At 49.4% G+C, this 26,538-nt stretch overlaps 1 protein-coding gene across 1 annotated transcript in view; it reads left to right on the top strand.

Moving 5' to 3' along the window:
- The window catches only part of PPP2R2C (protein phosphatase 2 regulatory subunit Bgamma), a 947,578-nt gene that overhangs the window by 558,351 nt on the left and 362,689 nt on the right, over positions 1-26,538 (top strand). The window lies entirely within an intron of this gene.

Genomic DNA, 26,538 nt, shown 5'->3' with positions numbered 1-26,538 from the left:
CTCCAGGAACTGTGGGCTATCAGCACCCCATCTGTAACACTCAGAAGAAACAGGTCCAGAGAGCTAACTCAACCACAGTCACCCTGTTCAACTCCAGGCTCTGTCCACCAGCCCGATACATCCCACCAGCTGGACTTGGAGACCAGCCACACTTGGAGAGTGAGCCAGGCTGAGCACTGGGATCCCAAAGCAGTGGGGCCGCTCCATCCTGGGCAGGGCCTGGCCTGGGGAACCTGCTCTCAGCACCACATTCAGCTCCTGGAAATGGGCATCCCCGTGTTGCTGGCCCGCTGGCCCATGCTGGCAGCAGCTGCACTGGCCTGGGCTGGGAAGGGAGCAGAAGGGGGTTGCAGACTTGGCAGGGAGCCCAGGATGCAGGACAGGAATGGGGAGCGTGCCCAGAGGAAAGGGCATCCCCAGTGCTGGAAGCCTGCCTCTGCCTCAGCGGTGCTCAGGCATGGACCCCATCCCATTGGAGGCTCGAGCTCTGAAGGACCCCCTTACTCCTCTCCAGAGGGATGGCCTCCTTGACCAGACTCACAAGGACCCGATGGTAGTTCTGGATAACAGAGTATCTATATACAATGAACCACAGGTCTGCACAGCAAGGAATAATTGTGTCCAGTCACTCTCACCCAGGACAGAATTAAATTCTGGTTAGGAACTTGGAAGACCCCTCTGGAAGTAAGATTACGTTGGGAAAAATTGCGTGGGACTAGCTTTTGCAAAGAGTTTGGGTGATATGGTTCAAGGAACAAGGGTTTTGATGCCAGTTAGACCTGCCTCTGCCTATTAGCATCTGTGTGACCTGGGACAAATAATGACTCCAGCCTCGGTCTCCTCATCTGTAAAATGGGCATGACAGCTCTTCATCCTAGCCATGTTAAGTGCGAAAGAGCGCATAAAGCCCTTCCTTCCAGAAAATCCTTTTCCCAGGATAGCAACACCTCATCCTTGCTGTGGGGGCCCATCAATCCCACCTTGCTACCGCTACTCATCATGAGTAGAGTGCTTTGCTGGGAAGCCGAAGCATGATTAGAACTTCACCTGACCAGTAGGGCTCTTGTATTTACCTGAATTTGGTTCAGTGCCTAGTGGCCTGGGGCTCTGTGGGACCCCCCTGCAACTTCAGGGCTTATGCATAGCTCATGTCTAAAGGGGAATGGTCCATGTGCTTCTTTCCACTGAGGAGTGGGCCTGCTGTGGGGGTTTGTACTGAACAGGTGGCCTGAGTGTCAGAGCTAAATTTGCGTCCTGACTCCACTGTGTGATTTTGGGCAAGCTGCTTAATCTCCCTGAGCCTGTTTCCTCTTTTGGAAAGTGGCATGACACAGCCCTGGAAAAGGTTAGTCAGTGTCTGTGCCGAGCTCAGGGGAGGAGGAAAATCTTCCTCCTGTCTCCGAGGAGGGGGTACCCTTTCTCCCTTGGCTCTGGGGCCAGAAGCTGAAGACTGGGGTGGAGGGAGGGACCCAGGCTGAGCCCCCAGGAAGATAGGAGATGTCTGATGAGGTGGCCTTGGGGGAAGCTATAAGCCATGCCCACCAGCCCCTACTTACTGCCCCAGGGAGGGTCTTCCCGAGCCTCCATGTGGGCCAGCGTCATGATGACAGACACAAGCTCAAGGCTACCAAGAGAGAAGCTGAAAGTCTCTGATGGGTCCAGGACCCTCTCAGCCTCTCCAAGGCTGGGGAGAGTCACTGTTGCAGCCCAGCACTGTGGACTCTGCTACATCTGCTCCTCGCCAGCCCTGCTTGTGTCCCTTTAGAATCAGAGGGCGGTGTCCTTGGTCTCAGGGGAAGGAGTGGGCAGTGGCCGCCTAGGGAGGAAGGCAAGGCAGCCGGGCCCGGAGCCAGTAGGAGAAAGCCCAGCTGGGCCAGGAGAAGTGCCCGGGGACTTAACAGTTCAGCGTCCAGTGAGTCCCGGAGCCCTGCACTTGGACACCAGAATCTGGGTGCACTGACCACCCAGAGGGGCCCCTGCCACTGGACCCGTGAGCCAGGAGAGAAGGGGCGTGCTCCTGGGATGCAGGCCCCACTGTGCATTAGCAAGCTACCTGGTCGTGGGGGGCTGGCCACCCCAGACACTCCCTCTAAAGACACTGGACATGCCCTGGGGACCAATGATGACTGCAGGGACCTCAAAGAGCAAGAAAAAGAATTCTCGCCTGGGCATCTGGGTGGCTCAGTGATTGAGCCTCTGCCTAAAGCTCAGGGTGTGATCCTGGGGTCCCGGGATTGAGTCTCACACTGGGCTCCCTGCATGGAGCTTGCTTCTCCCTCTGCCTGTGTCTCTGCTTCTCTCTCTTTCTATGTCTCTCATGAATAAATAAATACAATCTTTTTTAAAAAAAAATCCTTGCCTACAAGGAGTGTGCTGGTTAGAGTACAGGTCAACGAGGCCAGGTCACCATCTACAGTGACCCACACTTGTGCTCCTGCGGGCATTGCTGTGAGGTCCTTTGTCAATGCGGCTCACATCTTTGAGTACAAGATCAACCTCAGTGATGGGGGCAGGCATCATCCAATCCACTGAAGACTTTAAGGGCAAAACTGGGTTTTCTTAAGAAAGGAGAGATTCTGGCCACGGGCAGCAGCCCCTGCCAGAGAGTCTCCAGCTCACAGTCCTGTCCTGCAGATTCCAAACTTGCCTGCCAGACCCCACAATCACTAAGCCAATTCCTTAAAATAAATCTCTGTTTCTCTGGTGGAAGCTGGCTGACAACGCAGGAAACAGGCGTCCCATCCCATTCCACCCTCCCCTTCATTCCTGGAGAGCCGACTGGGGGCCCATGAGGTCCTCCACCCAGGTGGGCAGAGGTGAACGCGGCACACACCTCCCAGGCCAGCGGGGAAGGCTGGCAAGGACGGGCCATGTGTGAGTGTGAGCCCTGGCTCGCAGCACACTGTCGCTCACAGAGTTGGCTCAGCTGGTTCTTGAGAGCTGGCGGCGCCCGGGTCTTCCTCACTCTGCGCTCAGTGTACCACTCGTACTGGTAGCTTGAAGCTGCCTGTGGCCGGAGTATCCACACTACGGGAACTGGTCAAGGCTGCAAGTCAGCACACAACACTGGCTAGAAGAACATGACAAAGGACCACCTTAGATTGGGGGGTTGGAAGATCCAAGGAGGGCTTCTCTAGAGGGTGACTTCTGAGGGGGGCCCAAAGACCAATCAGGATTTAACTCAATGGGGAGCAAAGGGAATAGCAGCTAGCAAGAGGGAACAGCGTGTGGAAAGGTTCTAAGGAGAGAAAGAGCCCCAATGTTTGGCCACTGTTTCACCTGTTTGGGCTTCCCCCGAGACCAGGAGTGCCTGGAGGGCACACACTGCATGTCTTGCTCACCATCTCTGTATCTGCAGGGCCAGCAGAGCCACTCTCTGAGCCATGTGCTATCAGACTCCTTATTATGCCCGTTTCCTTATCTGAAAACTGAGGAGAGTGGGAGAGTAGGCCTTGGAGTTAGTGTAGATTCTTTTCTAAGCTCTGTGAGAAGCCACAGGGCAGAGATATGGTCTCTCTTTTTTTTAAGATTTTTTTTTTAATTTTATTTATTTATTTGAGAGAGAGAGAGAGAATGCGCATGAGCAAGGGGGAAGGGCAGAGGGCAAAGGAGAAGCGGACTCCACACTGATCAGGGAAACCCACATGAGGCTCAATCTTAGGACCCTGGGATCATGACCCAAGCCAAAAGCATACATTCAACCAACTAAGCCACCCAGGCACCTTTGATTAATATTTTTAAAACATCAGCCACACTGCCTTGAGGGGAGTGGAAGTGGGGAGAGCCCCTAAGGTATACCAGCAGAGTTGGGGAGTTCTCACCTACAGGTCACCTCATGGCTCAAAATAACTGCCTGAACTGCCACCATTGTGTCTTCATCCCAAGCAGAAAGCAAGAGGAAAAGGAAAAGGAGAGAGGAAAAATAAAAAAAGCTTCACCAGCTCTCCGTGCCCCTCCTTTCAGGGGCTTCCTAAGCCTGCCTCACCAACTTCTCCGGGGTCTCCCTGGGCAGCACACCACATCTGGCTGTGAGGGGTGCTGGGCGATGTAGTGTTTGGCCGGACACATTTCTGCTCCAAATAAAATCAGGGTTTCATTGGAAAGGGAAAAGGGGGGCACCTGGGTGGCTCAGTGGTTGAGCCTCTGCCTTTGGCTCAGGTCGTGATCCCAGGGTCCTGGGATGGAGTCCCTCATCTAAAATCTTTTAGAAAATAATAATAATAATAATAATAATAATAATAATAATAATAATAATAATTTCCTGGAGTGAAATGGACAGATCTGAGCATCTGGTGAGTTTGGCCAAAGCTGTATACACTCCTAGCTATTGCTCCAATCAGAACACAGACCATCTCCAGATCCTGATGGTCCCCTTGTGTCCCCTTCAAGCGGACTCTCCTCCCCCCACACCAATACAACCCCTGTTCTGACTCAGCTCCCTATGGATTTGGTTTCACCTCTTGTCGAATTTTCTTTTTTTTTCTTTTTTAGATTTTATTTATTTATTTACGAGAGATTCAGAGAGAGAGGAAACAGAGACATAGGCAGAGGGAGAAGCAGGCTTCTCGCAGGGAGACTGATGCAGGACTGGATCCCAGGACCCCAGGATCACATCACAAGCCAAAGGCAGACACTTGAATTTTCTATGCATGCTTTCAGGTTGGCTCTTCTTTTTTTTTTTTTTTTTTGGTTTGCTTTAATTGAAAGATGACGTGGGGAATAGAGGTGAGGAAGTACTGTGGTCAAGGCCTAGCGCTAAGGGAACAGTTGCTGCAGAGCACGTCATTGGAGTGGAGCTCCCACAGGCAGGGCATTTGTGTCACATCACATCCTCTCCCTGCCCATCCGGCTCCCTGCCTCCCTACGGCACGCTGACCCATTTTCTCTCCGGAAGCCTTCCTTGTACCACCTGCTGCTGTGGGCACCTCTCACCCAGAACTTTCCTTCCTAGCCCCTGGTGCAATCATGATGAAATCACTAGTTGGATTATTTTTCTTGAACATCTGTGTCCCACACACAGGTGAGCTCCACGCGGCATGCCCAGGTGTGTTGTGGCCACGACTCATATATGCTCAGTAAAGATTTGTTGAACAATTGCTTATAGGAGAGTGTGTGTATGTGTGTGTGCATGTGGAAGAGAGGAAACAGTGTGGGCAAGTGTGGGCCAAGGAACACTGAGGGGCAGAGGCAGCCCTGCCTGGGGGCGCTCAGGGCATGGCACCCCACACTGGGGTATACTGAGCCTGGGACTGCCCCACATGCTTTACCTTTACTCTTGCACACCTAACCAGGATCCATGAGGAAGATGCCTCCATCACTCCCTTTAGGGACCAGGAAACAGGCCGAGGGAGTTGAGGCTGGCAACTTAGCTCAGCTTACCCCAGGCTTGCATCCCCTGGGCTTTTGGTTGAAGCACTTAAAAGCCTACCCAGGGTCAAGAGGCAAGGACATGGACTCCACCTCTCAATGCAAGGAGTAGTAAGAAATTTTGGAGTTATGTTTTAAAAACCACTAGTATACATGTTTCGATCAATGAAAAAAATATCTGAAATTTAACTGAGTTCTTACTCTGAACCAGGCACTGTGCTAAGTCTACTTATATAGATAATATGACATAAAATATACATTTTTGTTTTGTTTTAAAATGTTTTATTTTTTAAAAATAGACTGGAAATAAAAAAGAATGAAATGTCTTATTTTTAATATATTTTTAAAGTATAATTGACAATTCGTCTCAGTGATTCGACAATTGTATACCTTACTCAGGGCTCGACAAGTATGGCACCATCTGTCACCATGCAACATTATTACAATATTATTAACTATATTCCCCACACTGTACTTTTCATCTCTGTGCTTTATCTACTTTATCACTGTAAGTTTGTGCCTCTTCATCCCCTTCACCTGTCCCTGCCCCCTGCCATCAGTGTATTCTCTATGAATCTGTTTTTATTTTTGTTGTTTGCTTGTTTCTTTTGATTTTCAGATTCACATGTAAGTGAAATCATATGGTATTTGTCTTTCAACATCGACTTATTTTACCCAACCTAATATCCTTTAGATCCACCCACATTGTTGCAAATGGCAAGAGTTCGTCCTTCTTTATGGCTGAGTAATATTCAACTGTGTGTATATGTATCTCACATTTTCTTTACCCATTTGTTCATCAGTGGACATTTCATTTGCTTCCATACCTTGATTACTGTGAATAATGCACTACACATAAGAGTGCAGAGAGATCTTTTTGAAAGAGTATTTTCATTTTCTTCAGGTAAATACCCAGCAATGGAGTTAAAGGATTATACGATACTTCTGTAAAATACACATTTATATTTGACATTTTAAAAAAATGTAAAAGTAAAAAAAAAAAGTAAAAGTAAAACCATGCAGATGAAAGTTACAGGGGTCATGCTTTCTGCTGAAAGCATATGTTGGTCATGGTGATGTTGGGGATCGGGGCGCCCTCTGGCACCCACGGCTCCCCAGGCTGGGGCAGGCGGCCCAGCCCAGCTCTAGCAGCTGGCCGGCTACAGGCCGCTCCCACCCTATCTCAGGCCTCTGAGCTTCTCTCCTCCGGATCCACCGTATGGGTCTTTGAGAATCAGAGCCCTCCTGCCCCTTCCATTGCCAACTGCCAGGCCAGGGCCTCCTACACACCCGTGGGGGTGTTTCTACAACAGGAAAATGGGTCGGATGTCCAAACATGAGTCTCAAGCCACCCTGAGCACCCAGAGGTGGGAGGGAAGGACTGCATGGTGAGCATTCAGGGCCACGCAGTGACACTGAGTAACTGCTGGGCTGGGGGACAGAGCTTCCTTTGTCCTCAACCGGCCAGGGGGATGCCTCCCCTGAGAGGCTGGTGACATAGCGTTCCCTCAGAGGCAGGAGGACAGGGCTGCAAGCTACAGTTCACAGTTTCCCTATTCCAACTGGATGGGGAAGATGGGCATAAAGGACATCTGGCAGGGACTGGGGCCTGGAAAGAGAAGGGTCTGCAAGGCCAGACTCTGGTCCAGGTAGATGACTTGACCATTGTGCTGGCAGGGTGTCCATGAAGTCAGGCTTGGGAAAGGCACCTTGATGCCTGGGAGGAAGAACAAGATGAGGGCTGTGGGGATGGGGAGAGGGGGCTGACATCAAGGATGATTAGAAAGGGCCTTGGCAGTGCTTGAGCATGGGGGCCTTGGCTATGGGTCAGTGTTGAATTTCTGGTGGAAGGTGGTACTGTCACTGAGATGGGAGCCCAGGAGGAGGAGCAGGCTGGGGCCCCTGGCCTGTTGTCCCTGCCATTTTGGAGATGTTTGAGACATCCGAAAGAAATCACCAGGAAGGTCTGGCAGGGAGTGGAAGGATCTGGCCTGCAGGAGTGACCTGAAGGGCTTTCACCCCTCCTTGTCCTCAAGGCAGCAGCTTTCACAGGGCTTCAGGAGTCAGCAAGGACTTTCCAAGCAATATGTGGGTGCAGAAGGTTAAGGACCTCAATTTCCAGGTAGTCCCCTATTGGGAGGCCAAAGCATTGCTCCTTCCCCGTTTCTCCCCAAGCCCCCCACCCATGTCACCTGCTCTATGAGAGAAAAGCCTGACTCATCCATCCTGGATCACAATCCAAACCACAGTGTGGGCAGAGCCTCTTCAATCTAGGCACAGGGACAGGCTTTCCCCATCTTTATCCGTACATACTTCCAGCAGGGGCAGGACCAGAGATGGACTGGCTGCTGCAGCTCATGCCAGCCATTCCAGATTCACATAATCTGGAAAGAAAGAACTCTCAGGTTTTTTGTTTGGTTGTTTGGTTGTTTGGTTGGTTGGTTGTTTTTTAAGGAACATGAGTCTCTTTAAAAAAAAAAACAAATTTAAGTAGCTCCATGCACAGCGTGGGGCTCGAACTCATGACTCCGAGATCAAGAATCACAGGCTCTAGGGGCACTTGGGTGGCTCGGTCAGTTAAACATCTACCTTCAGCTCAGGTCATGATCCTGGGGTCCTGGGATGGAGCCTCACATCAGGCTCCCTGCTCCACCTGCTTCTCCCTGTCCCTCTGCCTGCCACTCCCCCTGCTTGTGCTCTCCCTCTCTCAGTGTGTGTCAAATAAATAAATAAAATCTTTAAAAAAAATAAAAAATAAAAAGTCAACATCTACAGTACATTAGGAAATTTACAGTATTGGCAACTGTGTAAATTTAGTATGAAAAATTGAGAGTCCACTTAAAAATATACAACAGGGATGCCTGGGTGGCTCAGTGGTTGAGCGTCTGCCTTTGGCCTGGGGCGTGATCCTGGAGACCCGGGATCAAGTCCCACATCACGTTCCCTGCATGGAGCCTGCTTCTCCCTCTGCCTGTGTCTCTGCCTCTGTGTGTGTGTGTGTCTCATGAATAAATAAATAAAATCTTTTAAAAAAATAAATAAAATAAAATAATAAAATATACAATAGTACATCAGGGGTTCCCATCTTATTTTTTTTTTTAAGGTGGGTGTGAACAAAAAAGCGTGGAGATCCTGACACAAAGGAAAGCCCTTCAAAAGTAAACCAGAGCAGGACCGAATCACTTCCCTTCATTTAGAACTGAGATTTGTGTTTGTTTTAAGCCACAGAAATGATATTCAGGTTGAGTGAGTGTCAGCTGAGAACATATCTGCAAAGAGCATTTGGAGGTCAAGGTCACCCCGCTCTGGGCAAGCCTGGCACTCTGGCAGCGCTGGTGGACCACGGGCTGGCTGTTGGCCTTCAGGGGGCCTGGCAGCAGGGTGGAAGGTTGCAGGCAGGCCAGGCGCTCCTCCCCAAAATAGGCAGAGCCCACAGAGGCCCTGGCTGGAGCCCTCACCCAACTCTTGCTGCAGTGGGCACACGTTGGGAAGATAACTGGCAAAAGACATACATACCCTTAAAAATCTGTCTCTATGAGATCCCCAGCAGCCACAAATGGGCATTATTCCTGAGTGCTTCCTCACTCTGTGCCAGCCACTGACCTAAGTGCTTTCTGAGTTAGGATGATGGAACCGGGTAGCCTGATTCCAAGCCACGTCGTGTATGAGCACAGGTGCAAACACAGACACATTCGAGACCAGGAAGCATTGATTTGATGCTTTGCAGTTTTACTTACAACTCTCTGATCTTGGGACACTGGGTGGCTCAGCAGCTGGGTGTCTGCCTTTGGCTCAGGGCGTGATCCCCTGGTCCTGGGATTGAGTCCCACACGGGACTCCCCACAGGAAGCCTGCTTCTCCCTCTGCCTGTGTCTCTGCTTCTTTCAGCGTCGCTCATGAATAAATAAATAAAATCTTTTAAAAAACAAACTACTCTCTGATCTTGGATAAGACTCTCTGACCCGGGATCCCTGGGTGGCGCAGCGGTTTGGCACCCGCCTTTGGCCCAGGGCACGATCCTGGAGACCCGGGATCGAATCCCACATCGGGCTCCCGGTGCATGGAGCCTGCTTCTCCCTCTGCCTATGTCTCTGCCTCTCTCTCTCTCTCTCTCTCACTGTGTGCCTATCATAAATAAATAAAAATAAAATTTAAAAAAAAAACTGTTTAAAAAAAGACTCTCTGACCCTATATCTTCATCTGCAAAATGGTTCTTAAGAGCTACCATACTGAACCTTCAGGCCCCAAATCCTCCCAGGCTGTGGTGACTGCTTTATGCTCAGAAAGGACTCTGCTATCATCAGAAAAGTTTGCACCTAAATTTAGAAGGCTGGAATCTCTATTTTGAAGTGTCAGACAAGATAACAAGGGAGGAGAGCCCACCCTGACTTCTGTGGCTGTTCTGGTTGGCTCTGCTTGGAGCACAGTCTGGTATTTTCCATGTCTGGGTGTTCCCAGATGCCACCTGGGGTCTAAGCAAACTTTTGTCCTGAACCCCAAATACCATAGAAGCTGCACAAGAGCTAGCAGCCATTCAGACGATCCCCTGATGGCCTCTTCTGGACATTTATGGTGAGTAGGTAGGAGCTGTGGGGCCTGCCTTAGAGAAATCAGGGCATGATGGGGGCGGTACAGTCAAAACTCAGAGGCCTGTGTCTCCTCCTGAAAAATCACCTACTCTGTCAACTTGGGCAGCTGGCTTAACCTCTCTGAGCCTCATTTCTTCACTCTGTTGTGCCCAGCCTTTCACTGGCCAATGCCGATTGGAGATTTAAGGATGACTCAAAAAGGCCCTTCTTCCAGGCACTCCCAGTTTCATGGGAGAGGCAGCTAAGGAAATAGACAGTAACAGGCACTGTGCTGGGGCATCAGGAGGACTTCCTGGAGGAGGTGAGGTCTGGGCAGCATTTTCCTCTTCTGTCAATTGAGAGGGTCATAATAACACTTTCTTTTTTTTTTTTTTTTACAGAGTATGGTTTTATTTTATTATGAAAGTAATACACACTCCTGGTGAAAATTTCCAAGAGAACAGAAAGGTACTAAGTGCAAAGTGTCCCTGGCTCATCCCCAGAAGAAACTACCTATTGCCCACAGTATCTTGTGTCACCTTCCAGAAATGTTCTCCGTGAATGGAAACCCGAGTGAACAAAGCATAGAAGCCCAAATAAATGGTCACAACAGCTTCCACTTCTCAAGTGTTTACTAGGTGTTCCCTGATGGTATTTGCTCTTCTTGATTAACATCTCTTGGACATATTTCTATGTCCACAATCAGCTTTCCAAGATACTGAACGAGAAGCCTGGAGAGGCATAGGGAGCATGTGACTAGGCATCTCCCACTGCCTTCGTTAGTTAGCATGTGTCTGGCTCCCGCTGGAACTTCTCTGTGGTTGAGTTTCCAGGCCCTTGGCTTCCAGATGGAGAAACTGAAGTTGACAACATCGAAGTGGGGTGCTAAGGCTGCATGGTGACCAGAGGCAGTACCACGCCATGAATCACGGTGTGCGGCTTTGGGGCCTGCGGGAGGCCATGCTGTCTTCCGTCCTGGCTTCTGGAAGGATAAATATAACCCTGGCAAGCCGGAGCCGGTGTTGAAAGCAGAGACTTAGCCTGAGAGTGCAGGCCAAAGGGCGGCCCTGCCCTCCCCCCGCAGGGCTCAGACCCACTGCACTGACCTGTCTCTCCGCATTCAGGCCTCCAGCCAGCGTCTCCCATCCACCCAGGAGCTTGCACAGAACCAGGTCTGTCCCCAGATATGTCACTCGCAGTTTTCACCCTGTGATTCTACTTCTGGGAGTCAGGGTCATGGTGATGGCTGCAAACCTTGAGGTTTCTGTGGTGTGGGCTCCAGGGGACCCAGGAGGAAAAGCATTTGGGCTACTTTGATCATCAGTTGCTGGCTCTGTGATCCTGAGCCTGGCATTTTTCCTTCTTTCCTTTCTTGTTTTTTTAATTGAAGTGAAATTCATTATTTAAAAAAATCAACAGGGCTGCCCGGGTGGCTCAATGGTTTAGCGCCGCCTTCAGCCCAGGGCCTGATCCTTGGAGACCTGAGATCGAGTCCCACGTTGGGCTCCCTGCATGGAGCCTGCTTCTCCCTCTGCCTGTGTCTCTGCCCCTCTCTTTCTCTCTCTCTGTCTCATGAATAAATAAATAAAATTTAAAAAAAATCAACATTTGTTTGTTTTTAGAGAGCATGTGTGCGTGAAAGGGGGAAGTGGCAGAGGGACAGGGACAAAGAGCATCTCCACTGGGCATAGAGCCTGACACCCAATAGAGCCTGACACTCCACTGGGCATAGAGCCTGACACCCAATCCCCCCACCTCAAGATCATGACCTGAGCCCAAATCAAGAGTCTTGCGCTCAACCGAGTGAGGCACCAGCAGCCCCCCAAAATCAATTATGTTTAAATGGACAACTCACTAGCATCCAGTACATTCACAATTTTGTTTAACCACCACCTACATGTAGTTCTAAAGCATTTCCATCATCCCTAAAGGAGGCCCCATACTCAGTAAGCAATTACCCTCCCTCCCCCAGCCCCTGGTGGCCACCCATTGATGGTGTCCCCGTGGATCTGCCTGGCCTGGCATCTCATAGAAATGGATTCAGACAATACATGGCCTTTGGTGATTGGCTTTTTCCACTTGGTATACGTGTTCTATGTGCAACTACGTGGTAGTGAGCATCAGCGCTCCGTTCCTTGTTAAGACTGAGAGATCTTCCACCAGTGGGGATAGATTGCATTGTATTTGTCTATTGTTCTAGCAATGGACACGTGGGGGCTGTTTTCACCTCTGGACTCTTGTGCATGAGATTATTATGACACTCCACTTACGTCAGCCTCACTTGTCACGCCTGCAAAATGGGGACAAGAGAAGGACCTACCTCCTGGAGTTGCTGGGAGGCTGAGTGGATTATAGATATGAGGCCCTTACCTGGCACCTGGTGAGTCCTCCATTGTTGATTCTGTTGGGAGTTTGCTCACAATCTGACGTTTATTGAGCACCTACTGTATACCATGTTAAGCGCTTTACCTGTATTAATTCATTTATGCCAATGTTTTTCCTTCATTCATTAATTCCTCCAGCAACTCTACAGGGTAGGACCCCCTGGGCAATTCTACTGTACAGAAAGCTTGGGCCCTGAGAGGTCAGCTCAGGAGTTGTGTGTAGAGGCAGGACTTGAAGCAGCCGACCTGACCCTGAATCCCACATTCTTAATGCCTTTTTGGTTTATACTCATGGGGTCATTTACACAGCCATCCACTGGGATGTCTGTAGTCGTCACCTCTGGATTGGGGACTGTGGGGGATTTTCGCCTTCTTTTCCCCCCTGGACTCTTCCACATTTCAGTAATTGTTTTTGCAAAACGCAAATAATAATTTTGTAATCAGGAAATAACCACAAATATGACTTTAGATCATAACATATATGCTAAGTGAAAAGAGCCAAACACAAAAGTCCAGGTACAGCTTGATCCCAACAGGTCAAAACGCGCACAGAAAACAACCAGGGGGACTGTTCCTCAACATACTAATAAGGTTTGCTGAGCCACGTGGGATGATTCTGTGACGATTTGGCATAAGTTTATTGTCTTTCTAGCTTTTCCAACTGTATTCTGACAACAGACAAATATCACTCTTATATTTGTTTTGTTTGTTTGTTTGTTTTTTAAAGATGTTATTTATTTATTCATGAGAGACAGACAGAGAGAGAGAGAAGCAGAGACACAGGCAGAGGGAGAAGCAGGCTCCATGCAGGGAGCCCGATGTGGGACTCAATCCCGGGTCTCCAGGATCACACCCTGAGCTGATGGCAGACACTCAATCATTGAGCCACCCAGGCGTCCCTCACTCTTATATTTGGAGAGAGATTCTAGAAACCAAAGACCCACATTCCCTGCTGGGAGCCCAGGGTGTTTCTGCCTTGGGCTGGCTGGGTAGGTGAGTCTGAGCCCCTGACAGGCCAGGAAGCTCCTGTGGAAGCTGTCAGATGGGGCGGTTCCTGCACCGAGAGACTGACCCAGGGCTTGCTGGCCAGACACTGCCGTTTGTCGTTTTATCTCCATCCAGGAATGCAGAGATACAGAGAAAACCTCAGGACCATTGGTGCCGAGACAGGGACCACCTCAGCCTCTGACTGTCCCTGTGCTGGCCACCCAGCCCAGCCACCTCACCTTTGCTTAGGCACTGCCTTCCACCTGGAATTCCCGTCCCCCCTGGGATGTGCTTCCCAGATCCTCATGCTCCCTCTGCTACAAGCAACAGGGCCCAGTGGAGCATTCCAGAGGGCCACCCACGATTAAAGGAAATTGTTTGTCCTGGCTTGTTTTGCGTGGCCCTCGTGCTCCCCCCTTACCCCCCAGGTGGACATCTCCATAGCACCTTCTCCCTCTGCTGACACACGCTTCAGTCTAAGGCCCCCATGCCCTCCCTGGTCCTGGTTTAAAGTGATCCCTCACACAGGGAAACGCGGTAGTCGTGCCTCCCTGGACAGGGCCATGCAGAAGCGAGGATGGCCAGGAAGATGGCTAAACCCCTAATGACAGCACAGCAGGGGCAGAAGGGCTGGACTAAGCTCCATCTGGGGAAGTCCAGAAGCTTCCTGGGGGCAGTGCCTTTCCTCAGGGCTGTGACAGACCGGTGGGAGTTTGACGAGATGAGCTAAGAGGAGAAAGACTTCTCAGCCAAGGAAGGGCGTGGAGGGCAGAGGACGCTGCGTCTGACCCCACGGCCACCCCTGCCTTGGCAGGACACCCAGGCTAGCCCAGCCCAACCCTGACAGCCCCTGCCAGGAGAACAGGTCAGAGCAGGACGGACCCTGGCGGCATTGCCTGTGAGCTGGGCGGGGACACGCCGCTTAAGCAGAGGAGGGTGGGTGGCCTAGGCTGGCCCCTTGGCCTCCCTGGGGCTGTCCCTCCGGCCAGGACACCCAGGCCGCCCAGCGAGGTGTAGGTCACAGCCCAGCTGGCAGGGCGGGAGGGCTGCCCCGCAGCCCAGACCACAGGATGGGTGGGAGCCCTGTCCCCACCCAGCTGTGCTGACACAGCCCCACCCAGGATCCAGGCCCAGCCTCCTGTGGGCTGGACGTGCCCCGTAGCAGGAGGAGGAACCTAGCCAAGGTGAACAACCACTCTGGACCTCAGTGTCCCCATCGGTAAAAGAGGATAAGCTTCTTCCCTCGCGGCTCTCAAGCACATCCGGGGAAATAATGTTGGAAAAAGTGCACTAACCGTTGGAAGCTCATTCACATTGGATTCTTGTTACCATTGCTACCATTATTATGACTTTGTTATTAGTGGTGACTATTATTATGGGCGAATGCCCAGTCCAATGGGAGAAGAAGACAATTCTGGATTTGATTCCAGCTCCGCTCTGGGTAGCTACGGATCTGGGCTGATCACGAGCCTCAGTTTCCCATCTGTAAATACCTAGGAAGTGTGAGTCCCTGAGCTCTGCATGGGGCGTGGCCAGCCTCGGGGAAGGCTAAGGTCAGTCCAGAAGGGCAGGTCCAGCTGGGGCAGCTCCAAAGAAGCAGCGTCCTCTTGGACCAACGCCAGGCCACTGCCCAGGGCCTCTGGGTGTGTGTCCCAGCCCACGGATGACCCCTACCTCCCACCCAGCCCCATGCCCAGCCAGCCTGCGGGGCTCACACTTGCAACCCCTGCACTGCGCACCAGCCCTGGCCATTCATGAGGCATTTCACCTAGAAGGTCAGAGGCAAATAGCACTGTTTGGGTGTTGCTGTGGGTGCCGTGCTGGGTGCTGGGCTTGTGTGAACAGCAGGCCAGCAGAGACTGATAACCATAGCCAGCCAGACAACTGGAGCCTCCACCGACATGCCGGCCCAAGGGTCGGGGGCTTAGGGAGGGTCAGGCAAGGCTTTGAGGAGGTGCCCTTGGAGGGCACCTTGGAGGAACCATGGAGGGACCATGGCCTGGCTTCTGCCCTTCCAACCTCTTCTTAAGTCCAGGCTGGTTGTTGGCTCGGGGGCCTGACAGGGGCCTCATGAGTGCACACAGAATGGTGATTGCATGAAGGAAGGAAGAAATGAGTGACACCAGGTGGGGAATATTATATTATCTTTATATCAGACTCTGAATTCTCTCAGGGAGAGAACTTGACTCTGTGAAATCACTTAGTTGAGTCTCTTTGGGTGGTAATGGAAGCATGAAAACATCTGGGACTGAATGGCCGCCCCTCCCAGGCCTTCTTCTGGCCTAGGAGGTGAGTAGGGCTCTCCCTAGCCTCTACTGTCCAAGGGCTGGGAAGTCCCAATGGTCAGGGCTCTTGCTGTGCTATGTGGCCTCAGGCCACCCCTGACCTCTCTGGGCCTCGGTCTTCTCATCTGTGAAGTGGGATCATGACGGCAGTGTGCACAGGGCTGTGCCAGGATGGGCGGGTTAGTGGGCAGCGTGGGAGTTGTTAGCCCGCTCCCTGCTTTCTGGAGTCCCACCAGCCGTGGGGGGTTCCCTGGAGACCCAGAGCAGGCAGTTCGCTTCATTCATGCTTCTGGGCATCCCGGTGCCAGTTGTGCTGGCTGCTGGCAACCTCTTTAATGACCAGGTCTGTCCCCACGCCCCGGTGTGACTCTGTCTGCCTGAATGTATTCATTTAGGCCTCATAAAATAGGGTGACAATGAGCCATGTCAGAGATGAAGAGAGAAGGCTTTCCAGAGGCCTCCCGATGCACTCAGGCATCCAGGAGGGCAGTCTGGGGCTCTTGGGGGAGCAGCTGGGCTCTGTCTGCCAGAAGGCCTGCAGGGCCTGGGCCAGCCTTCCTTAGAGGGGATGTGAAGGGAGAGACAAAGACTAAGACAGGGAGGCAGAGAGAAGAGGATAGGGAGGGGAACCAGTGAGAGAAGGAGCTTGAAAGGACCAGAGACAGGGTCAGAGTCCATGTCAGAGACACAGAGACAGGGTCAGGAGGGTGGGAAGGCAGGAGGGGCAGCCTATGTCCAGCTGCTCTGGCCCGTGGGCCTGCGCAGCCCCACCAAACCGCATAGGAGCCAAGGTTGCGGGGGCAGGTGGGAGGGAGTGGCCTGCTTGGAAGCCCCCCTGCAGCTCACCCACAGCTGCACAACCCACAACTGCACACGTGCCCCTGCGATGTGCACACCTGGTCAGCACAAGGCAGGGGCTACCAGGCTGCGGGGAAGCAAGTACGGACCGGGGCACGCAGGTGCGTACCCAGGACTGTCCCCTGAGGCTACGCGTGTCCAGGGTGCACAGATTCGCCTGAGCAACCGGTGGGGTCCTGGAGATGCGGATAACAAAGGCGGAAGGAAATGGAGATAAAACCAAATGTCCTTATAACCTACAGCCCAGTGACAAATACTTGAGGCTGGCAGAGCTTAGTGTTCCTCCAGGAAGCTCCCAACAGTCTAGATGTTAATGCCTGGATAGAGGGAAAAGCAACCTTGGTTGGACAACAGCAGGGCCTCTGGTATCCTGTGAGTCTTCTTTAGCATATGAAAATCCTTCTGGAACTCCCTTTATCCTTACTTCCCCCAAAGCATATAATCCCTTACCCCTCACAATGGGGATGGGGCAGCAGCTCTTCCTGACCCTGGAGTCCTGTCCCCGTGCTTTAATAAAACCACCATTTTGCACCAAAGACGTCTCAAGAATTCTTTCTTGGCCGGTGGCTCTGAACCCCACAACCTCACCAACATCTAAAAACTAAATCACTGGAACCATCTGGGGCTTCAGTGAGGGTTCCACAGCCCCATTTTATTTATTTTATTTATTTATTTAGAATTATTTATTTATTTGTTTATTTATTTATTTATTTATTTATTTATTTATTTATTTATTTGTGAGAGACACAGAAAGAGCTAGAGGCAGAGACACAGGCAGAAGGAGAAGCAGGCCTTCTGCAGGGAACCCGACCCGGGACTCTATCCGGGTCTCCAGGATCACGCCCTGGGCCGAAGGCAGGCACCAAACCGCTGAGCCACCCAGGGATTCCCCACATCCCCACTTTAGAGCTGATCCTGCCCATCCTGCATTCATCCCACAACCCAGACAACAGCTGGGGCCCCTCCCCGTGGAGACCTCCCATGAGGAGTTTCTATGTCGTGGGCCCCACTGCCTGTTATCTTACTGCTCCTCATTGGGCCTGGTGGGACACTCAGCTTCCTATTCTCATTACACACCCCAAATCCACTCCTAAGCAGTATCGTGAACAGAGCAGAGCTTAGGGGTTATGGGGGGCAGGCAATGCAGAGGGAGCTTCGCGGGGACTGAGGCACAGACATGCACAAGGGGCAGAACCCACCACCTGCAGAAGCCATCGCCACGTGGATGGCCGTCGCGGTGGGCAGCAGCCCTGGTGGGGGCCTGGCCCGTTTCCCTCTACCTTTGTCCAAGTCCAGGGCAGATCGGAAGGGGGGGCTGACCCCACCCCAGCAGCCCTCCACCAAGGAGGGCTCGCATGAGTGAGCTCTCTGGCTTCCACTTCGGTCAAACCACCTCTGTGGAAAGGGGTTTATAGCAGCTTATAAAATCCTCGGGAGCAGAGCCAGCTCGGGACGCGCGCAGTCAGGCCACGACAAGATAGTCACGGGATGACTTAAGTTTGTCAATTTTTATACATTCCCAAACTTTTTTCCTACTTTCACTTTTCAAATTGCAGTTTCTATTGAGATATAATTTCTACTACAGAAAACCTGTCATTTTTTGGGCACCTGGGTGGTTCAGATGGTGAAGCGTCTGCCTGTGGCTCAGGTCGTGATCTCTAGGTCCTGGGATCGAACCCCACGTCAGACTCTGAGCTCACAGGGGAGTCTGCATCTCCCTCTCCCTCTGCCCTACCCTCTGCTCGTGATCTGTCTCTCTCTCTCAAATGAACAAATAAAATCTTTAAAACAAGCAAACCTGTCATTTTACAATATACAATCCAGGGGCGCCCGAGGGGCTCAGTTGGTTTTGGCTCAGGTCGTGATCTCAGGGTCATGAGATTGAGCCCCGCTCAGGCTCCACACTAGGTGTGGAATCTGCTTAAGATTCTCTTCTTCCCTCTCGCTCTGCCTCCCCTTCAAAAAAATTAATAAAATGAAATCCATTTTAGGGGAAATCCAGAGCCAATGACCAGGAAAGAATTCTGGACAGGTCTTTGGTGCAAAATGGTGGTTTTATTAAAGCTCTGGGGCAGCTGCTGCCCCGGGTCTGCAAGGGGAGGCTGATTATATACTGGGGAGTTGGAGGTAAGGAAGAAAAAGAATTTTCATATGCGAGAGAGGACCTAGGAGCTATTAGAGGCCTTGCCATTATCTGGTTAGGGTTGTTTTTCCCTCTCGCAAGGCATTATCCTGAAGACAGTAAGGAGCCTCCTGGAGGAACATTACACTTGGCCTGACTTAAGGCTTGTCATGGAGCTGCAGTTTAAAAGACATTTAATTGTATCTCCATTTCCTTCTGGAAGTTAGGTTATTGATAAGAATGCTTTCTCTTGTAAATTACTAAGACATTTGTAAGCCAAAGGGAGACTCCTAGGCTGCAGGATGGTAATCTTTATAAATTAACCATTTGTTTTTCCTTCCCTTAGCTTTAGAGCAGCCAGGAGCACCTGAGGAAGGTCACACACATCCCACCTGGGATTGTGGCAGGAGCTGCAGGATGTCAGCGCGTGCTCTGCCCTCAGCTTGCCTTCTGCTCCCTCATCACCACCATTACCACTTTCCATTTCTAGAACACATGTATTGAACCTCGAAAGATACCTTGGACCGAGTGGCAGTCACACCCATTCCCCTCCTCCCAGCCCCTGGCATCCCTCCAGCCACCACCAATCCACTTTCTGTTTCTATTGACTTGCCTATTTTGGACATTTTATATAAAAGGCATCCTTGAACATGTTTTTGAGATTCACTCACATTGTAGCGAGTGGCAGGACTTTGTTCCTTTTCGTGACTGAATAATATTCCATTGTATGAATAGACCGCCGTTGTGTGCCCAGTCATTTGATGATGACTGTGGGCTGTTCCGAACAAACTTTTAAGATATGTCATTCACAAAATAATTTTGGAAACACCAGTATGCGGTGGACAACTGTCCTTTCTTGTTTTCCCTATTCTGAGACTTAAGTTCTTCCTATGTTTAATTTTTTTAAGGTTTTTTATTTTTATTTATTTGAGAGAGAGCACAGCGGGGAGAAAGAGACTCCCTGCTGAGGAGGGAGCCCCACATGGGGCTCGATCCCAGGACCCTGGGATCATGACCTGAGCCAAAGGCAGAGGCTTAACCAACTGAGGTCCTCAGGCTCCCCTAAATGTTTTTTTTTTTTTTTAATTTTAAGAAAACCGTAGTGACTCCAGACAAAAGTTTTAACAAAATGTCCTCGGTGGAGCAAGGGGAACGGAGTTGGCAACTCTAAATTGAGTCCCAACCCTTTCTAGTCTTTTGGTGCAGGAACCACAGGGCTGATGAACCACAGCGCTGGTTCAGCTGTGACATTTACTGAAGGCAGGAGTCTTCACTCATCATTAGGGTTTTTCTTGCACCAGTGTTTTCAGGAGTTTGCATCTAGGTGGAGAAGAAGGCATCCTGGCCTGGCCTGTGGGGAAGTGGATGGCCTTTGTGCACATCCTCCCTGCCCTGGGGTTGGTTCTGAGCAGGGCAGGGGCTGGGAGGAGGACCAGGCCTCCACTGAGCCCACGTGTGGGGTAGGGCCTCAGGCTCCCTGGTCTCACTTACGTGTCCTGTTTCCTGCTGTCAACTGCACGCTGCTGTTACAGGTGAGATAAGGCGCCAGTCACCTGGAAATGGACCGGGCGGGGTGGTGAGAAGGTCATTGCTGAAGAGACTCCATTCAATGCACTAAAAGTTACAAGTAAATAAATAAATAAATAAATGTTACAAGCACATAGAGTTTATTATAACAGTAATACAATAAAGCAAATCAGGTTCTTTTTTTTATATTTTATTTATTTTTTCATGAGAGACAGAGAGAGAGAGAAAGGCAGAGGCAGAGGGAGAAGCAGGCTTCATGCAGGGAGCCCCATGTGGGACTCGATCCAGGACTCCAGGATCAGGCCCTGGGCTGGAGGCAGGCATTAAACCGCTGAGCCACCCAGGCTGCCTGCAAATCAGATTCTTAAAAATAGGAGAAGAAAGAAAAAAATCGCCTGTTATTTCACCCCAATACAAGCACTTATTTGCATTTTGATGAACTTTCAATCTGCCTAACCATTAAAAACAAAAAAGATTAAAAAGCACTTTTTTTCTGATTACACTGGTTGTACAGCTTCCCTGTAGCTAAGATGTAAACCAAAAGAGAAAAAAAGGAGGAAAGAAAGTGAAATGACTCATTATGCCACAACTTAAAGACGCAACGAACAAGTTGCTGTTCTTCCTTCCAGGCTTCTTCTAAACTACTCTATTTCTCACAATTGTATCCTACATGACTTCACACCAGCTTTTCCAGTTTTGTGGTCTTTTTCACCTAAAATCATGGACTGAATTTTTTCAAGGTGTTAAAAAATATGAAAATGTTTTAATGCTACATGTCTTAATAGGGGTTACACATAACATAGGAATCATAACAAATCTTGATTTTTTTCATTTACGATCTCTTTCACACCCTTGAAGCCATCAGGCAGCTGTTCACAGCCCTCACTGCTGATTGACCTATGCAAATACAGCAAGTGGTGGGTAATCATTCTTCACTTACCAGGTCCCCTCCTGATAGGCGGCTCTGTGCTATCGCAAATGATACTCCAAGAAATGCCCTTTTGTAAGTCAAATGTTTCCTACAAATGGGCTTACTGGGTAAAAGAGCATAACTAGTGTTAAGGTTCTATTTCAGCATAACATTGCAGAAATTTTCCCACATAATTGTGTAGGTGTGAAAATAACCAGACATCAACATCCTTTTGACGTAAAGCTGGAATGTCAAGTCCAACTCTATTGGGACATATGAAAATAAATGACTCAGTAGAACAATGACAGCACACGAACCCTAGGGCTTCACTTCTGTGAGGTACAGTCTTAGAATCCCAGGCATCCCCACCAAACCCTCCTGGAGCAGAGAAATGTTGGTGCAGGGACAGCAGAAGAGGCATTAAGTACACTTATGATCCTATATAACCTTCACCATTACTTATTTCCAGATTTTTTTTTTATTATTTTGAACAGAAACTCTACCATTAAAAGGTTAGACCCCACTCCTCCCTCTACTTCTGTCTCCATTAATTTGCCTATTCTAGGGACCTCATACAAGTGGAATCATACAGTATTTCTTCTTTTGTCTGGCTTATTTCCACTCAGCATAATGTTTTTGAGGTGCATCCATGTTGTAGCAGGTGTTCGTAAGTTTATCATTATGAACTTCTCCCAACCCTTTCTACTCTTGGTGCAGGAACCAAAAGATAGATAGATAGATAGATAGATAGATAGATAGATAGATAGATAGATAGATATTCCTGGATAGCAAGAATGCTATCCAGCATTCCACCTTACGGATAGACCATATCTTGTTTGTCCATTCATCTGTCAATATACACTTGGGTGTTTCCATCTTTTAGCCATTGTGAATAGTGTTTAACACTGTGTAGGAGTATCTGTTTGAGTCCTGCTTCCAATTCTTTTGGGGCATATACGTAGGAGTGGAATTGCTGGATCACCTTTGTTTAACTTTTTGAGGATCTGCCAGTCTGGTTTTCACAGCAGCTCCATGACTAAATGTTATGGAAAAAAAACCCAAAACACCTTTTATCTTTAATATTGCTAAGCTGTCAGTATTGCCCAAAGCAATGTACAGACTCAATGCAATCCCTATGAAAATCCCAATGACACTTTTCTGTAGAAATAGGAAAATCTATCCTGAAATTCATGTAGAATCTCAAGGAATCCTGAATGGAACAAAGTTGGAGGTTTCACTCTTCCTAATTTCTCTTTCTTTTCTTTTCTTTTCTTTTTTTTTTTTTTTTAAGATTTTATTTATGTATTCATGAGAGACACACAGAGAGAAGCAGAGACATAGGCAGAAAGAGAAGCAGACTCCTGGCAGGGAGCCTGATGCGGGGCTTGATTCCAGGACCCCTGGATTAAGACTTGAGCCAAAGGCAGATGCTCAACCACTGAGCCACCCAGGTGCCCCCTAATCTCAAAAATTACTTACTTGAGACATCTTTGGTGGGAAAATGTGATTTTATTAAAGCATGGGGACAAGAACCCTGGGGGCAGGAAAAGCTGCTGCCCCAGGGCTGTAAGGGGTAGTGATTATATACTGGGGAGTTGGCGGAGGTGAGGAAAAAGGGAGGTGTCCAAAAGGACTTTCATCTGCTAAAGAAAACTCTCGGGATCCTGGAGGCATGGCTATTATCAAGCTAAGCTTGTTTTTCACTCTGGCAAAGTATTAACATTAAGATAGTTGGGAGTTCCTTGTAAGAATGTCACACAGATCCCACCCAGGAGTGTGTGCATGGGGGGGTGGGGGTTGAGGTTGTGAGGTGTCAGCTTGTGCTTTGTCCTCAGCTGCCCTACTGCTCCCTCATCCACTAGACCCATATATCCACACAAGCAGCACTCTACTCTGACATCTGCTCTTTCCTCTGTGGAGAGCAGGCCGGGCACATAAATGATGCTCAAAACATGTATCTGAGGAGCAAAGGCATCATGCGAAGTATGTTTACTTGTAACAATTTTTCAGAGAGGTAGTGTTACTTCTCCAAGAGTGAACAGCCAGAAAGAAGCAGGGCCGTGATTTGAACTAGAAGTTGGGTCTCTTTGGTCCACGAATCTTGAAACCTATTGTGTAGGGTAGGTGGTGTTGGCTTGTGTTTCTCTCTGGGTGGCACAATGGGGCATCCCTATGCATTAGCTCCTGGGAGCAGGCTGTTGGGTTGGCAAGTTCTATGGCATCACTGTCATTGTCATAGAGGGTGAGGGTCCCCTTTCTCTCCTGCTGGAGGTTTACTCCTTTAGGTCCTGGTTTATGGGGCATCTCCTCTAGGAAGCCTTCCCTGACCTGCCCCAAGCCAGCTAGTCTCCCTCTTTCTCTAGACTATCCTAGGCTCTGTACAAAGTCCTACTAAAGTGTCCAATTGTAGAGAATCCTAAGAACAATGGAAACACTTTGGGGGAGGATGTCAGGCTTTCCCAGATGTGAATCCCAATTAGCCATCACAGAGTGTGAGACCCTGGACGTATCACTTCTCTCCCTTGGGAGCACCTTCTCTCATCTGGACAGTGGATGCACTAGTACCCACCCTGCCTGGGCTGCTATATGTGACACCACAGACCAGGTGGCTTAAACAACAGACATACATCATCTCACATTCTGGAGACCAGAAGTCAAGGTCAAGGTGTGGGCAGGTGTGCTTTCTCCTGAGGCCCATCTCCTTGGCTTGCAGATGGCCATTTCTCCCTGGGTCCTCACATTGCTGTCCCTCTGTGGGTGCTTGTGTCCTAAGCTCTTATAAGGACACTGATGAAGGAACAGAAGGCAAGCTGAGGGCAGAGCACGTGCTGACACCTCCAACCCTACCCTGCCCCCAAGTCCCAGGTGGGATGTGTGTGACCTTTCTCAGGTGCTCCTGGCTGCCCTAAAGCTAAGGGAAGGAAAAACAAATGGTTAATTTATAAAGATTACCATCCGGCAGGCTAGAAGTCTCCCTCAGTTTACAAATGTCTTAGTGATTTATGAGAGAAAGCTTTCTTATCAATAACCTAACTTCCAGAAGGAAATGGAGATATAATTAAATGTCTTTTAAACTGCAGCCTGGTGACAAGCCCTTGAGACAGGCAGAGTGTAGGGTTCCTCCAGGAAGCTCCCTACTGTCTTCATGTTAATGCCTTGCTAGAAGAAAAAACAACCCTAACCAGACAATGACAAGGCCTCTAACATCTCCTAGGTTTCCTCTTTAACATATGAAAGTTTGTTTGTTTTTTTTTTAAGAAATCTCCTTTTTTTCTTTACTCCCAACTCCCCAGTATATAATCAGCCACCCCTCACACCCTGGGGCAGCAGCTCTTCCTGCCCCCAGGTCCCGTTCCCAGAGCTTTCATAAAACCACCGTTTTGTACAAAAGACGTGTCAAGAATTTTCTTGGTCGTCAGCTCCAGACCTCACCTACATTCCAAGGCTACCTCAGACACCAGTCAGATTAAATGAGGACCCACCCATATGATCTCATTTTTGAACTTGATTACCTGTGGAAAGACCCTATCTCCAAATACAGTCACATTCTGCAGTGTGGGGGTGAGTGGATTCCGGAGACACACAGTTCAGCTCATAGCACTGCCTTTAATCTGCACTCAAATTCCTGCTACACTGCCTCTGACGAGAGTTGCCCAGCTTTGGCTTGCACACCTCCAGTGACGGGGAGCTTTCTACCCCCTGAGGGGATAAGTGGTGGACAGTGATTTTCAGCAGTGGCTGCTATCCTTCCGAGAAGCCTCACATGGAGGCTGAATTCCTTTAGCACTCTGTACACAGAGAAGGCTATTTCAGAGTCTTGAGCAATTCAAAACAGGTTGTTTCGCCCTAAACAGCAAGAGAGCTTGCTTGTTTTGGAAGGCAAATTCAAAGGCAGATTCCTGCTGGTAGACTTATCTGTGTTTTGTTATCTGCCTTGAACAGAAGTGGCTTTGGAACCCCAGAGTGTGGACGCCTGGTTTGCCCAGATAAATGTCACGTCTGCGCACCCAAAGGAAGCTATAAATAGGCCACCTGAAGGAGAGGGGGTGGCTTTCAGGGTGGCCAATGTGAAACTGAAAATTATTTTCTTCCCACCCAAATGAGCTGGATAGTTCTTGTGGGATCCCATCCAGATGGTGAGAGGAGCCACTAGGGACGTTCAGATCAAGTCTTACTCAATTCAGTTTGACTTTATTTATTTATTTTTTTTTTAGATTTTATTTATTTATTCATGAGAGACACAGAGAGAGAGAGAGGCAGAGACACAGGCAGAGGGAGAAGCAGGCTCCATGCAGGGAGCCCAATGCGGGACCCGATCCCAAGACTCCAGCATCATACCCTGGGCCGAAGGTGGCCCTAAACCACTGAGCCACCCGGGCTGCCCCAGTTTGACTTTATTTATTTTATTTTCCAGTTTGACTTTAAATATCCATTCTCAGCAAAGGAAGCAATTACTATTTTTGTACCCCAATTTCACTCTGCTATTCTATTTTTTTTCTGAAAGATTTTCACATTCCCAACATAATACACATTTATTATAAGTAATATGGAAAATGTACCATGTGAGGGAGAGGAAAAATATTACCTTTAATCCCATCACCTAAAACCTCTGTTAATATTTTGATGTACCTCTCTCTCATCAATGGGATTATACCTTTTATTTTTATTTATTTATTTATTTTTAGATTTTATTGATTTGAGGGAAAGAGAGCGAGCACAAGTCACGGGGGGGCCAAGGGAGAGGGGGAAGCAGACTCCCCACTAAGCAGGGAGCCTGATGTAGGGCTGGATCCCAGTCATGATCCTAATGACCTGAGCTGAAGGCAGACACTTAACCAACTGAGCCACTCAGGTGCCCCTGGGATTATACTCTTTAGAAACAGGTTACAGGGAAGCCTGTGTGGCTCAGCAGTTGAGCGTCTGCCTTTGGCTCAGAACATGATCCCAGGGTCTGGAGATGGAGTCCCACATCGGGCTCCCCGCAGGGAGTCTGCTTCTCCCTCTGCCTGTGTCTCTGCCTCTCTCTCTCTCTCTCTGTGTGTCTCATGAATAAATAAATAAAATCATTTTAAAAAAAGAAAGACAGAAACAGATTACACTGTATCTCTTGCACCCACCAGAGGTGTGTAGAGTGGTGAATAAGACAGCCAAGGGCCTGTCCCCTTGGACCTCACAGTCCAGAGGGGAGACAGAAAAAACACATAGATGAATTTTCAGGCCATTTCCAATGTTAGTGTTAGATACAGGACTGTAGCGAGCACTGGGCCCGTGGAAACCCTGAATGTACACATGTTGATTGCATAGGATGACTTTCTAAATGACTTTCTTTCTTTTTTTTTTTTAAGATTTTATTTATTTATTCATGAGAGACATACACAGAGAGAGAGAGAGAGAGGCAGAGACACAGGCAGAGGGAGAAGCAGGCTCCCCGTGGGGAGCCTGATGTGGGACTCGATCCCGGAACACTGGGATCACGCCAAGCTGAAGGGAGGTGCTTAACCACTGAGCCACCCAGGTGTCCCTCTAAATG

The sequence above is a fragment of the Canis lupus genome, chromosome 3 (assembly GCF_003254725.2).
Source record: "Canis lupus dingo isolate Sandy chromosome 3, ASM325472v2, whole genome shotgun sequence".
In the NCBI taxonomy this organism is placed as follows: Eukaryota; Metazoa; Chordata; class Mammalia; order Carnivora; family Canidae; genus Canis; species Canis lupus.
This window is presented reverse-complemented; position numbering and strand designations above follow the sequence as displayed.